We start from the raw sequence: 11365 nt of genomic DNA on the forward strand, positions 1-11365 counted from the left end.
TTGCATCCCAGTGATTCCATTTCTAAGCCTGAAAAATCGTGGAAAATTAAATTATTCGAGGAAGCGTGTATAACAGTTTTGTAGAGCTGAAATTGATATTTCGAATAGCTTACTCGTCGAAATAAAATTCTGTTCTCTTGTCATCAATATTTAAGCATTTAATTAAATGCGTGTGCTTGAACCCACTACTTTAAAATATTGTTTCTGAATTCGAAGTTCGATGCAATTTCGTTTCATAATTATTTCACTCTTTAAGGTGTTTTTTAAATATTTTTTTATCTGAACGCTGGCTACATGGTATGTATAACTTGATTTGCAAAATATAATTGAACGAAATCGAAGAACTTTTACTTAACTTTTTAATCATATTACAAGGCTTAAATGAATAACGAAAATTGATCTTTACATCTTGATTATCTGCTTTAATAAAATGCAGTAGGACACATTTAGAAACGATGTAAAGTAAACTTTCATAGAAAGAATGAATTGAATAAATTGAAATAATTATTCTGCGCTTAAATTTTATTTAAACGTTTATAGTATAAAGGATTAAAATGTCCACGGCCAAGTTTATTTGTCAAGAAGTCCGAAGCTTTTTCGAAAATGTCATTTATAAACGTTAAGAATCTCGGAAAAAGCGAATCGGAGCAAACGAGTCGTATTTCGGTGGAATCAAAATCTGTGAAAACGAGACACGGAGCGTTTCCAATCCATTTAAAAATCGGACGTTTCGCGTGCGCCGAAGCCCGACGATGGTCAACCAGAATGGAAAACAGATCCGGACTGCGTCAGATTTCCGAGCGAGCACTCGAGCCGAAGCGAGTCCGATCTCGAAGGAAATTAAACAAAGCGTAGCAGAATGAAACCGAACGAAATGTAGGTTATGCAAACTCGGTTCGGCCGTCGCGAGCGTCTCCGGTAATAACGTGTGTGGTTCGGTGCGCGTCAGGTGGAATCGCGGCTCGAATCGCCGGAAGAACTGTCGAACGGCGATTCGGAGCCGCTCGGAGCCGCGGCGATTTGCATAACTCTCCCATTCGTCCGGAGAAATGGTAATGGCGCCGGCAGCGATCGTGGCCTGCACAGAAAGAAAGTGAAATTTATGGTGCACTCGCGATCACCTTAACACCCTCCTCCGCACGCGATACACGCCGATGCACGCTCCACGATTTCCTATGGTGGCACCAGTCAATTTGCTACCGTCCCCATATGCCGTCGCGACGGCGAATAAAGGAAATCTAGGGGAATTGCCGGGCTTACGCTAACATCGCAACGTCGGACGCTGCCAAATGCTGGCCGATTACTGTCGCAACAGAACGGCGACTCTGCAACTTCGCCGTTACTTACAGTCCTGCAATTCAATTTAACACTTTGACAGCGTCGATAAAAGCGTAAAGGCTCTCATGAAATTCAAGGATTTTATTTCGTTGAATTTCGTTCGATTCAATTTTATTTCGTTGAATATTATGGAATTGAATTTTATTTTATTTTATCGGATTTTATTCGAAATCAAAATTGCTAAGCAAAGTTACTTGACAGCGATTACTTTGTCGACATTTTCAACGAATACTAATTATATTAAAATCGACAAACTATTACATAATGAATTGGAATAAAAATTAATTTTTGAAAATTATATGGATGACGCGACGGTCAAAGTGTTAATCCTTACACACGTGCGACGACTCTGGTGCTTTTCAATTAATTCGTGGTGTTGATTCAGTCTCACAGTAATTCGTAATTTTAATTAAATTTCATCGTAATTAACGAATTGCATAGTAATTTATAACTTTAATTCAATTACAACGTAATTCATATTTAATATAACAGAACTACTTAGCAGTTCGTAATTAATGTAATTGTATTGCTTAGTACAATATATAATTTTACTCCTCTCAAGTTATGAATTACATTATAATTTAAATGAATGAAGTACTGGGTTACAAATTAACTGGGTTACAATGTAACTAAATTATAATGCAATTAAATTGATTACAATTATAATTCCTCAAGCAATTTAATTGTAATTCTGCAAATCTCCGGAGGAATGTTCGTCCTGTTCGAATATTGAGAAGAATAATTTAAAAAAATGACGATTGAAAGTGAGATTTTCGGAAGTATACGAACGGTGGCAGGTAATTGCCGATCCGCAGGTTGCTCGTCACTGATCTAAACGGGAAAACGTCGCACAAAGTGTCGGGCACAGGTTCTTTTTTCGCGGTCGGCTGGCCACCGCACCGGTCGAGAAGCGCGCGACTCGACCGCTCGGAATAATGGAACTGCATCGTTTTCGAGCGGCTCGACTGAGTCATCGGCGTGTAGGAAGTAAGGGCATCAGTTCGTTAGGATTCCTTACATGTCACTGGGTTACTATACTCGCATTCCGCGCATAGAACGGAAGTCCTCGGTATGAAAGAAAACCGCTTCGGAATCTCGGGCCGCGGCGCTCCGCTCCGCGCCGAAGGGCTTCCATCGTTCTGAATTAATTCCCTGTCGCTTTGCCATTCACCGGCGTCGGTTCGGCCGCGAAAATAGCTGCAGCTTCCGACCTGTCAACGTCGACAGTTAACAAGATATTTTATGGACCAGAATTAGAATCGTTAGCGCGCCGGGTTCGATCTTTCGTACGTCACCGCTGCGACGACCTGCCACGAATGACACATAATCGCCACGACGAAAATACTTGGACCAATTAACGAGGTAGACTCTACGCTTCGGAACGGTATATCACGGAAACGTATTTGGGTGAGCATTGTTTCTAAAATGGCCGGCGAAGTTTGTGGTAACGACATAACCAGAGATATAGGAAATTCTCATCTTCATCTTTTGTTTGAAAAAATTTTCTTAAATTGCTAAATTCCTCCTGCTAAATACTGTATAAAAGTATCACAATTTTTGGTTTTTCTAAATCGCATAAGAAACGTAATAGATGCACTAAAATCTGCTGACTTGTCGTTACCTACTCCTGAACACATCTTCGCTTCGGCAATTTTTTATAAATAATTTAAAGCGGTAATAATGGAACTGCTTACGCAGGTCAATAAAGAGAAATCTGCGCTCTCGAATGACATATCGCATAAGCATCGTCAAACCACAGTATCTTCTAAGATGGCCGCCGAAATTCACCACGCCGGACTGCTGTTAAACAAGATTGATTTGCCATTTGATCGATTGTTTTGGAGAAACTATGTAGATCGTCGGCGCGATCTCGACGTGATGAGATGTGTTATGCAACAGGAGAGCTCGTAATCGCTTCCCGGAAGTGGTAACGAGGATTCTCGGAGGATAATTGAGGAGCAACGGTGGCCAGATCGACCGCCAAGGTCGCTTTCCGTTGTTTTCTCGCCTAGTTTTCGGTGGAACAGGTGGACGACGGGACCGTGCGCGTAGCCAAGGTCTCGATAATAGGCTCCGAATGTCGGACTGATGCAGCAGATTTTTTCTGCGGGGCATCTGGAATCCTCCGGGCAAGATATCCGGCACATCTTGCTCCCTTTTAATCAAGAACCGCTCGTTCCACAGTTCCTCTCGCAGCAGGCTCTTTTGAAATTCAGATCGGCCCGGTAAATTTACGGATCTCGCCTTGAACGACAAACAAAGAGATGCTTGGATACTTACAACATCGTAATTTTAACAGTCGGCGAATCACTGCAATATTTTCTCGCCAATTTCGAAATCGAAACCGTAACCTTCAAATTGATTCACTGTGTAAAGTGTGTTTTGTCTTTTTCCTTTAATATCTTTTTGCAAAGAATCTATAACTCATTTAGCAGTCACGTTTACTAGGTCAACTTAAATAGGTGTTAGCAGCATTTACAAATTTTTTATATCCAGATAAAGTGAACATGATGGTATTGGCTATTTTGAAACTAATGTAAAAGGAATCTCTCATAGGAATCTCAAGAAAATGGTTGGACGACTGCGGCCATTTTGTTTACCTAAAATGAATGTAAGATTCTTAGTAATCGATTTTTTCACAGATTTATGCTGGAATATCAACATTCTCAAAGTGGACTGTTTCAATGATTTGTATAAAAGTAAATAATAATAGAGATAATAAAAGAAAATTGGTACCAGATTGTAGAGTATTCCTTAAGCTTTCATTATAGTAATTTTTAAATGTTTGTGACGTCTGGATTTATTGTTTTATCGTGTAATAATCCAATGATCTAATAATAATAATCATCTTAAATAATAATGATCTTATTTTTGCAATACATTTTTACAATTCGATCAGGTGATCTAAATTCTTTTGTCATGCCAAAACGATTAGATTACTAAATTATTGCTGAAAAATTGGTTTTGATAAATAAATTTAAAGAGAAATGATGCGTTTTCGACCCTTTTATCTGTGCCAAAACGAAAATTTAAAAAATAATCATAATAATTTTATTGAAATCTCCGAAGTGTCATCTCACCTGTTTCGAAAGCTGTATAGACGTTTTTTTACATCAACTATAGCGAGTGTACGTGATGAATATAATACTTTAAGAACGTGCTTACAAACCTGTCGGAATTGCACTTCGATATCTTGTGCGGACGATTTTTTTATTATAGTTTGAAACCGTGTAGTATCATGGCGATCTAGAATCGCGATAAAGCAGGCTTTTCACCTCTGCTGCGTAGAACACACGACTTATGGTAGACATTAGGCTTATCGAAAGTGTTCTACGACGAATCAGAACTCTCGACGATCTACTTGAAAGGTTAATTGCTTCGAATCATGAAACCGAGGAATCAAAGATCATGGAAAGAACAAGAGCAGTGCAGCATTGTATCAATGCTGCCTTCTCAATCGCTTCTCCGTAGGAACATATGTATAGTGATCCATCAATCATTTTTATTATTCGAAGCGTTCTTTGTTGTTATAATTCATTGTGAAAACTACTAGTGCCTTCATATTTCATTTTCTTCATATTTGTTTAAACGAAGTATTTTATTCGTCGTAAATACCGTTAGCAGATTACTTTATTTATTTAGATTTGTTTATAAAGCTTTTTTATTTCTCCTGTGAAGCAAGTACGATAATAGTCTCGATAGAAAAGCCATGTTTAACTTGTTTAATTATAAGCAATTTTTATTGATAAATTTGACGTATTTGTATTTATATTTTAATAAGTGCTGATTCATTTAATATTTAAAATTTCATTAGTATATTTACAGTATTACTAATACTTAAGTTTTCGGGCTTAAGTTGTTACTGTACGTTGTGTACAGGCTCAATTCTCATTGCTCAATTCAATAATCTTTTTTCCAAGACAAAAAATGTCTCATTACTAACAAAATTAGTTAGTATAGCATTCAAATTAGCCAGAAGAATAAAATACATATTTTCAAAATATTATCTGGAAGATTACTGGTAGTTGATTTTTTTTTCATTTAATTATTCGTAGCTCGCAACAATGTTAATCTACTTTGATAACATTGTCGGTATGCACATAAATTACCGAAGTCTCCAAAATGCATCATCTAAATTTTTGTCATAGGCTCAGATAAAGAAATCCACAAAAGCGTTTTTTAATATTTATCCTTCCCTCTTTAATATTTACATTTATTTATCCCAACCAATTGTAACTTCCAAAATCTTATCATTGACCAGTAAATAAGTCCCTCTAGCACCCTAAAAACCTTCGAATCGCCCGCCCAATTACTGCATCTTAAAAAATGTACGAAAGCCCTTCCAACCCACCATAGACATTCACATAAATAATATTCACGTACATAGCAAATTCATCGCATCTTTTAAAACTTAACGAAGAACAATTGAAAACAGCTGACTACCCGCCACAATACAAAATAAATAAAATTCTAAAAATATCTGCATAAAGGTTTCATTTTTACCTTACCTAAACTAAATTTACCCTTATTATTATCCTCTACTTTCAAATTTTTTAAATATCACCTATTCCATTTTGAACTGTGTAATTTCGATATATATTTGTATCCTAAAAGAAGGAAAATGGCGAGTATAGAGTTAAACTCCATTGAGAACGATGCTTTCTTTTCGTTATCGCTGAAATCAAAGTTAATAAGGTTGCAAACCTTTTACTTTTTACTATTACTTTTTACTTTACTCCGAACGGAACGCGCTCGAGCCCGCTCCGTTCGAGCTAGAGCAGGATAGAGGTTGTCAGTCAGCAAGAAGGAGATAGGGGGAGAAGGGTTGCGGAGAGGGGAAGGAGAGGATAGAGGGAGCTGGAGAGGCGAGTAGAACGCAACGGGCCGTGATGGTGGTAGAGCGGGGTGGGGCGAGACGGGCCGGGAAGAGAGGAGAAAGAGAGGAGAGCAAAAGGAGGGATCACGGAGGCGAACATGGAGATGCATACAACTGAGGACGAGCGTGCGGCGGCATCGGGGCTCGCGAGGGGGGCGGGTGGTAGCATAACGTCGTCCTTAGCTCTCGGACGGTCCGGCCTTGAGACGCAGCGACGCTCAATGCGGGTATAGCGTCGTCCCCTGCACCGGAAACTGCAATTCCATGAGTCTAGGCGCGAGATTAATAGCGCAACGACTGCGAAACCGATTTTCTTTATCGGTCCTAGTGACATTTTTCTAGCGGCTGAACATTGTAGAAGGATTTTCGGGAGTCACTCGAACAAAGCAGAGTCACGAACACCGTTACTTCCATGATGCAGAAGAATATTTCTAGGTTCGACAGGATTTTTGGGTTTTAGTAATATTTCGGAAGTATCTAGGGATTTTATTGAATTCTTAAGATGCTCAGCTAGGTCCTCGGTTTAGTCAGGCACGATAATGTATCAGAGGAGTGGGAAGGTCTAATAGTGATATTTGAATTTTGAAAAGTTTACAACAATAGGACGCAGGAATCATTAGTTCGATGATGCAGATGAATATGTTGACACCTAACATTTATGTCTGACATATTTTGTTTGAAAAATATCGAGGGATTTCGTTGAGCTTTTACAATGCCCATGCAGGGGTTGAGTTTAATCCGCTTGCGATTTTAATCAGCGAGAGCTTATGATGACGTTTTAGGAAGTATTAGGTCAAGAGTGGGATCTATTAATACTTGTAAACGCTAATAATATTTTAGGCAACGTGAACAATAAATAGGAGTTCTGCTAATTATCTCTGCTACAAATCCTAGAAACTTTTCAGAGAACCAACCCGCAATATAGTGATTCTTTTAAATTTTAAGAAAATGGGTAAACCTTCGTTAGTTTTGCTACAAACAAGAAAATATTGACAAAGTTGCTTGCCCTAGAAAAATGTTAGAAGTCCAACCCCTGTGTAAATATTAAATATTAAACATGAAAAAAAATTGGAAACCAGAGATTTCGTTGGTTTTGAGACGGAAAAGAGAATGTCGACGAAGTTACCCTTCAGACTAGCAGCCCTTTCTACGTTGATTTCATAAAACTTGAAGAGAAACCGAGACATTGTTATTTCGGTAACGACAAAGAGATTTTTTTTGGCAAAGTTAACGGTACTAATGGTTTTTTTAGATGACCTACCCCCTACACAGGGATCCTTCATTGTCGGTTGAGCGACGGCAGACGAAATTTCGAGATTGGAAATTAAAAATAGGTCTCGGCCGGTGCATCGACACATCCTATGGCACTAGGCCAGCCGGATCCGATGGAACCGGACGCGGCAGGCCCGTTTTCAAAGAGTTCCAGCCGTTTTTGCGATTCAACGAGGGTGTCGTGTAACATCGGCCGATGAATTTTTATTAAAGTCCCGTTTCGCGCGGACCGGCGCGCCGATCGATCGAGCAGGCTCCCTGCATGCTTCTGTTCGCCGGCGGTCATGTTATTGCAGAGTTGAACGATTGATAAGGGTTTCGGACAGATAAGCAATATCGCGGAGACGCATCTGCCATTCATTCCTCGGTATTCGGCGGCGGAAACGCTTGCCTCATTCATAAAATCCCGTTAAAATTGGCCGCGCTGATCGGGCTCCAATTATCTATTTGAAACACCCTCTCCTGTATTTAATTCGATCAAATGAAATTTACAACCTACAATTTCGTTCGATAAAGGGTCACGCGTTGGGGGCGATACACCGACCTGCCGCAACATTTCGAAGCGGCAAGAGTGCATCGGAACTGTCTTACGAGATGATCGAACGGGAGAAAAAAAAACTGTTGTTTGTCGGTGCATCGCTCGAAACCTTCCGCGGTTCGCGTCTCACGGCGCGGCGTGCTATTTTCGCCTAGCTCGTAGGTAAATTTAGTACAGGCAGACCAGTTTCTCGGCATAGTAACGCCGTGTTCTGTCGATTTTTCTTCTTTACGGCATGCGAACTCACACGTTTTTTTTTTTGGTTTGAAAAAGGTTGTTTATTTTTTTTCTTAATCTGTATACATGTCTGAGTTACGAACTTCCTTATAAAAACTTATTCGCTGGTATAATTTGTGTTTGATTTGTCATCGAATGATGCGTCTCGTCGAACATCCATTTTGGTACTACACTTACTTATTCTATTCTAAATTCTTTATTTTTTATGTAGTCAGGTGCGTGACTATCAGTTTTGTTTATGAGCTATGGTAAAAAAAAAAGAAAAAAACCATTGCTACTGTGCCTTGCCTCGGAGTGGGCGCTATAAAAAAAAGGTTGATAGACTATTAGATTGGGTATTTAATCGGGTAGTTAGTGTTGGCTTCTGGTGGCCCCCCTATATTGGTGTTGTGGATGCTGGGTTTTGTGTCTTGCTATCCTTCTTATCTCGTCCATATGTTTGGCATCGCCCTAAAGCCACAAGTATTTTTTGGATAATCTTTCTGTGTTGTTGATATCAGAATCAGGGAGTGCTGTGGAGTACACCCAGTTGTCTCTTGGGATATCGTTGACGTTTGTGATTACTGCCTTATTTGCGCAGTGTCTTTGTAGGTGATATGTGATCGGGATGTTGCTTTCGTCTTGGATGCATCCCATTCTATCGAGGTTAGTGAAGAGCTTTGGGGGCGAGTAGTTACTCTTCGCCATTCTTAATGTGTCATAGTCATCGTTTATCTTGAGTGAATTGAGAAGTTTGTTGTCTAGCTGGTACAGGCTGCTGTCTGGTGAGTGTTAGGCCAAGGAGATAATTGGTAGCAAATGATTTTGGCTTTCGGTTCCATACGTTTACTATACAAAATTCTGTGGTTAGCTTTCAAGGCGTTTCTTGCTTTAGCTAGTTGTATAGTGTGGCGTTTGTTCAGACTGAGTAGGTAGTCAAAGTGTATACCAAGGCATTTAACTATTTCTTTGTTGGGGATTGCGGAATTTACTGTCCACTATTGTAATTTGGAAGATTTTTATGCGAGGAACTGTAAGCGGCGATATTTCGTTCACCGTTTTCCTGAATAATATAGATTCGCTTTTGGTAGGGTTTTGAGGTTCCATTCTTTATAATATGTATACATATTTGGTTTACGATGAAATTTAGCCTTTCCTGAATTATTGGGATTTTGCTATCCGCTACATAGACTATCATATCATCCGCATATGCTCCTGAACGTGCGTTGTTTCCAGAATTTATATCGAATAGGTTTAGGATTTCACTGTTAAAGATATTAAAAAGGATTGGGGACGTGACTGTTCCTTGTTGCATGCCTTCCTGGAGACTAAAAGTTATAGTTGATGTATTAACGCCGTTCCAAGTTACGAACGACTTACCGTGGATCATGCCGGTTATCAGGAGGGTCAGTGGACGTGGGAAATTGAGTTTATCTAATAGGTATGCGAGTCCATTTAACCAGACCGAGTCGAAGGCCTTCTCGAGATCAATGAGTGCTGCTCCAACTAGCTTACCGTTTAGGAGGTATCTGTTGACGTCTGAGGAGAATTTATTAATCGCGTGTACTGTGGAATGATTATGTCTGAATCCGAACTGGTTGTCTGGGATAATTTTTTTGAGTCTATGTGGTTTATAATTTGGATTTTGATTAATTTTTCAAAATTCCAGTATGCAGTTTCAGAATTCCTGAACAGTTTAATTAGGTGTTTGTTTACAATTTTTATTTTTGTCGCGATTAACCTTCTACGCCATGCGTTTGTGGTATTGATTTGAATAGTTCGGTGATTAATGTTGACTTGACGGCTTGTAGTTTTTTGATTTTGTTATCTATCTATTTTATACAACCCTTGTGGGTTCGAACTCACAAGTCAGGATGGCCGAGCGGTCTAAGGCGCTGCGTTCAGGTCGCAGTCCACTCTGTGGGCGTGGGTTCGAATCCCACTTCTGACAAACATTTTTTTTTTCTACCAGCAATCTGGCCGTCGCGACGCGTCACTGATCCGATCTGCATAGCTCGATCGATCTTGCTCAACGATAAACCACTCCCCACTACCCCGGGGTCTGCACTCGCCAATGACCTAAATCAAGGTTATGTAACGCCGCGAGACTATAGTCTCTTCCTCCACTACGAACCTCTTCGCAAAATACTACTCTGCAGAAACATCGATCAGCGTTTCCACGAATTGTTTGTAACTCGAGACCGACTCCTCACTAATTATGACCCCGCAGATCGGTATAAATAATAATTACGAGAACTAATGCATTTATTAATAAATTCTGATAATAGATGACGGGTTATGAATAAAATATTTCATATTTCAGCTAGGTACGGATTGGGAAAATGAAGTTCTTCTATCGGTGTTTCTGTTATTCATTTGTTAATAACAGGGAAGAAAAAGTTCAATTACTAAAGAGGAGAACTAAAAAGTTCAATTTTCTTTATTCTTTTATAGAAATATTTACGAAAGTATTTTTGATTAAATCTGTATAATAAATCTTTACTGAAGTCTGAGTATATAATAAAAATGTAATCGAAGTAAAAAGAAATTAAATTGTGATACGAATTTGTTTAAATTTAAATACTATTTATATAAGCTTATTGTTTGTATGTTACTCTATGGTGGATTTGGTTTAAATGTTGGGCGACAGATAGAAGTTATTTTAATTTTACTTTTCGAGCAATCGAACATAACTTTGTCTCGTCTTACCTAACCTAACTTCTTGAATTTTGAAAAATTTTAGAAATGTCACGAGATGTTCTTGGCAATGGCTACCACATCAGTGCCTTCGGAACAGTTATTTTCAAGACCAAGATAAATGAAGCAGGCTTTCTACTGGACCGCTGATCATTTACAACAATTGTCGTTTCTGTACTCATTGCCAATAGAAAACTGGTGATTAAAGTTCGACTAATTTTGCGTGGTTGATTTATGTCACTATACAATATAATTTATTACCAATTACTATCAATTACTATCATTTTAATAAGACATGTTAGATCTTTAAGTTGCATTCATAGACACCTTAAAAACCAAAATTTATTTATAGAATTGTATTTATTCATTTCTCCGTATAACGTGGTTTATTGTACTATTCATACCTATGTATTATACAATTTATGCTA

General features: G+C 38.8%; 1 non-coding gene across 1 annotated transcript; it reads left to right on the forward strand.

The window, feature by feature from the left end:
- The first annotated feature begins 10108 nt into the window (after nucleotides 1-10108).
- On the forward strand, nucleotides 10109-10191 carry Trnal-cag (transfer RNA leucine (anticodon CAG)). Its single transcript has one exon. It is a non-coding gene; the product is annotated as a tRNA-Leu (tRNA).
- The last annotated feature ends 1174 nt before the right edge of the window (nucleotides 10192-11365 follow it).

Source organism: Augochlora pura, chromosome 7 (assembly GCF_028453695.1).
Source record: "Augochlora pura isolate Apur16 chromosome 7, APUR_v2.2.1, whole genome shotgun sequence".
In the NCBI taxonomy this organism is placed as follows: Eukaryota; Metazoa; Arthropoda; class Insecta; order Hymenoptera; family Halictidae; genus Augochlora; species Augochlora pura.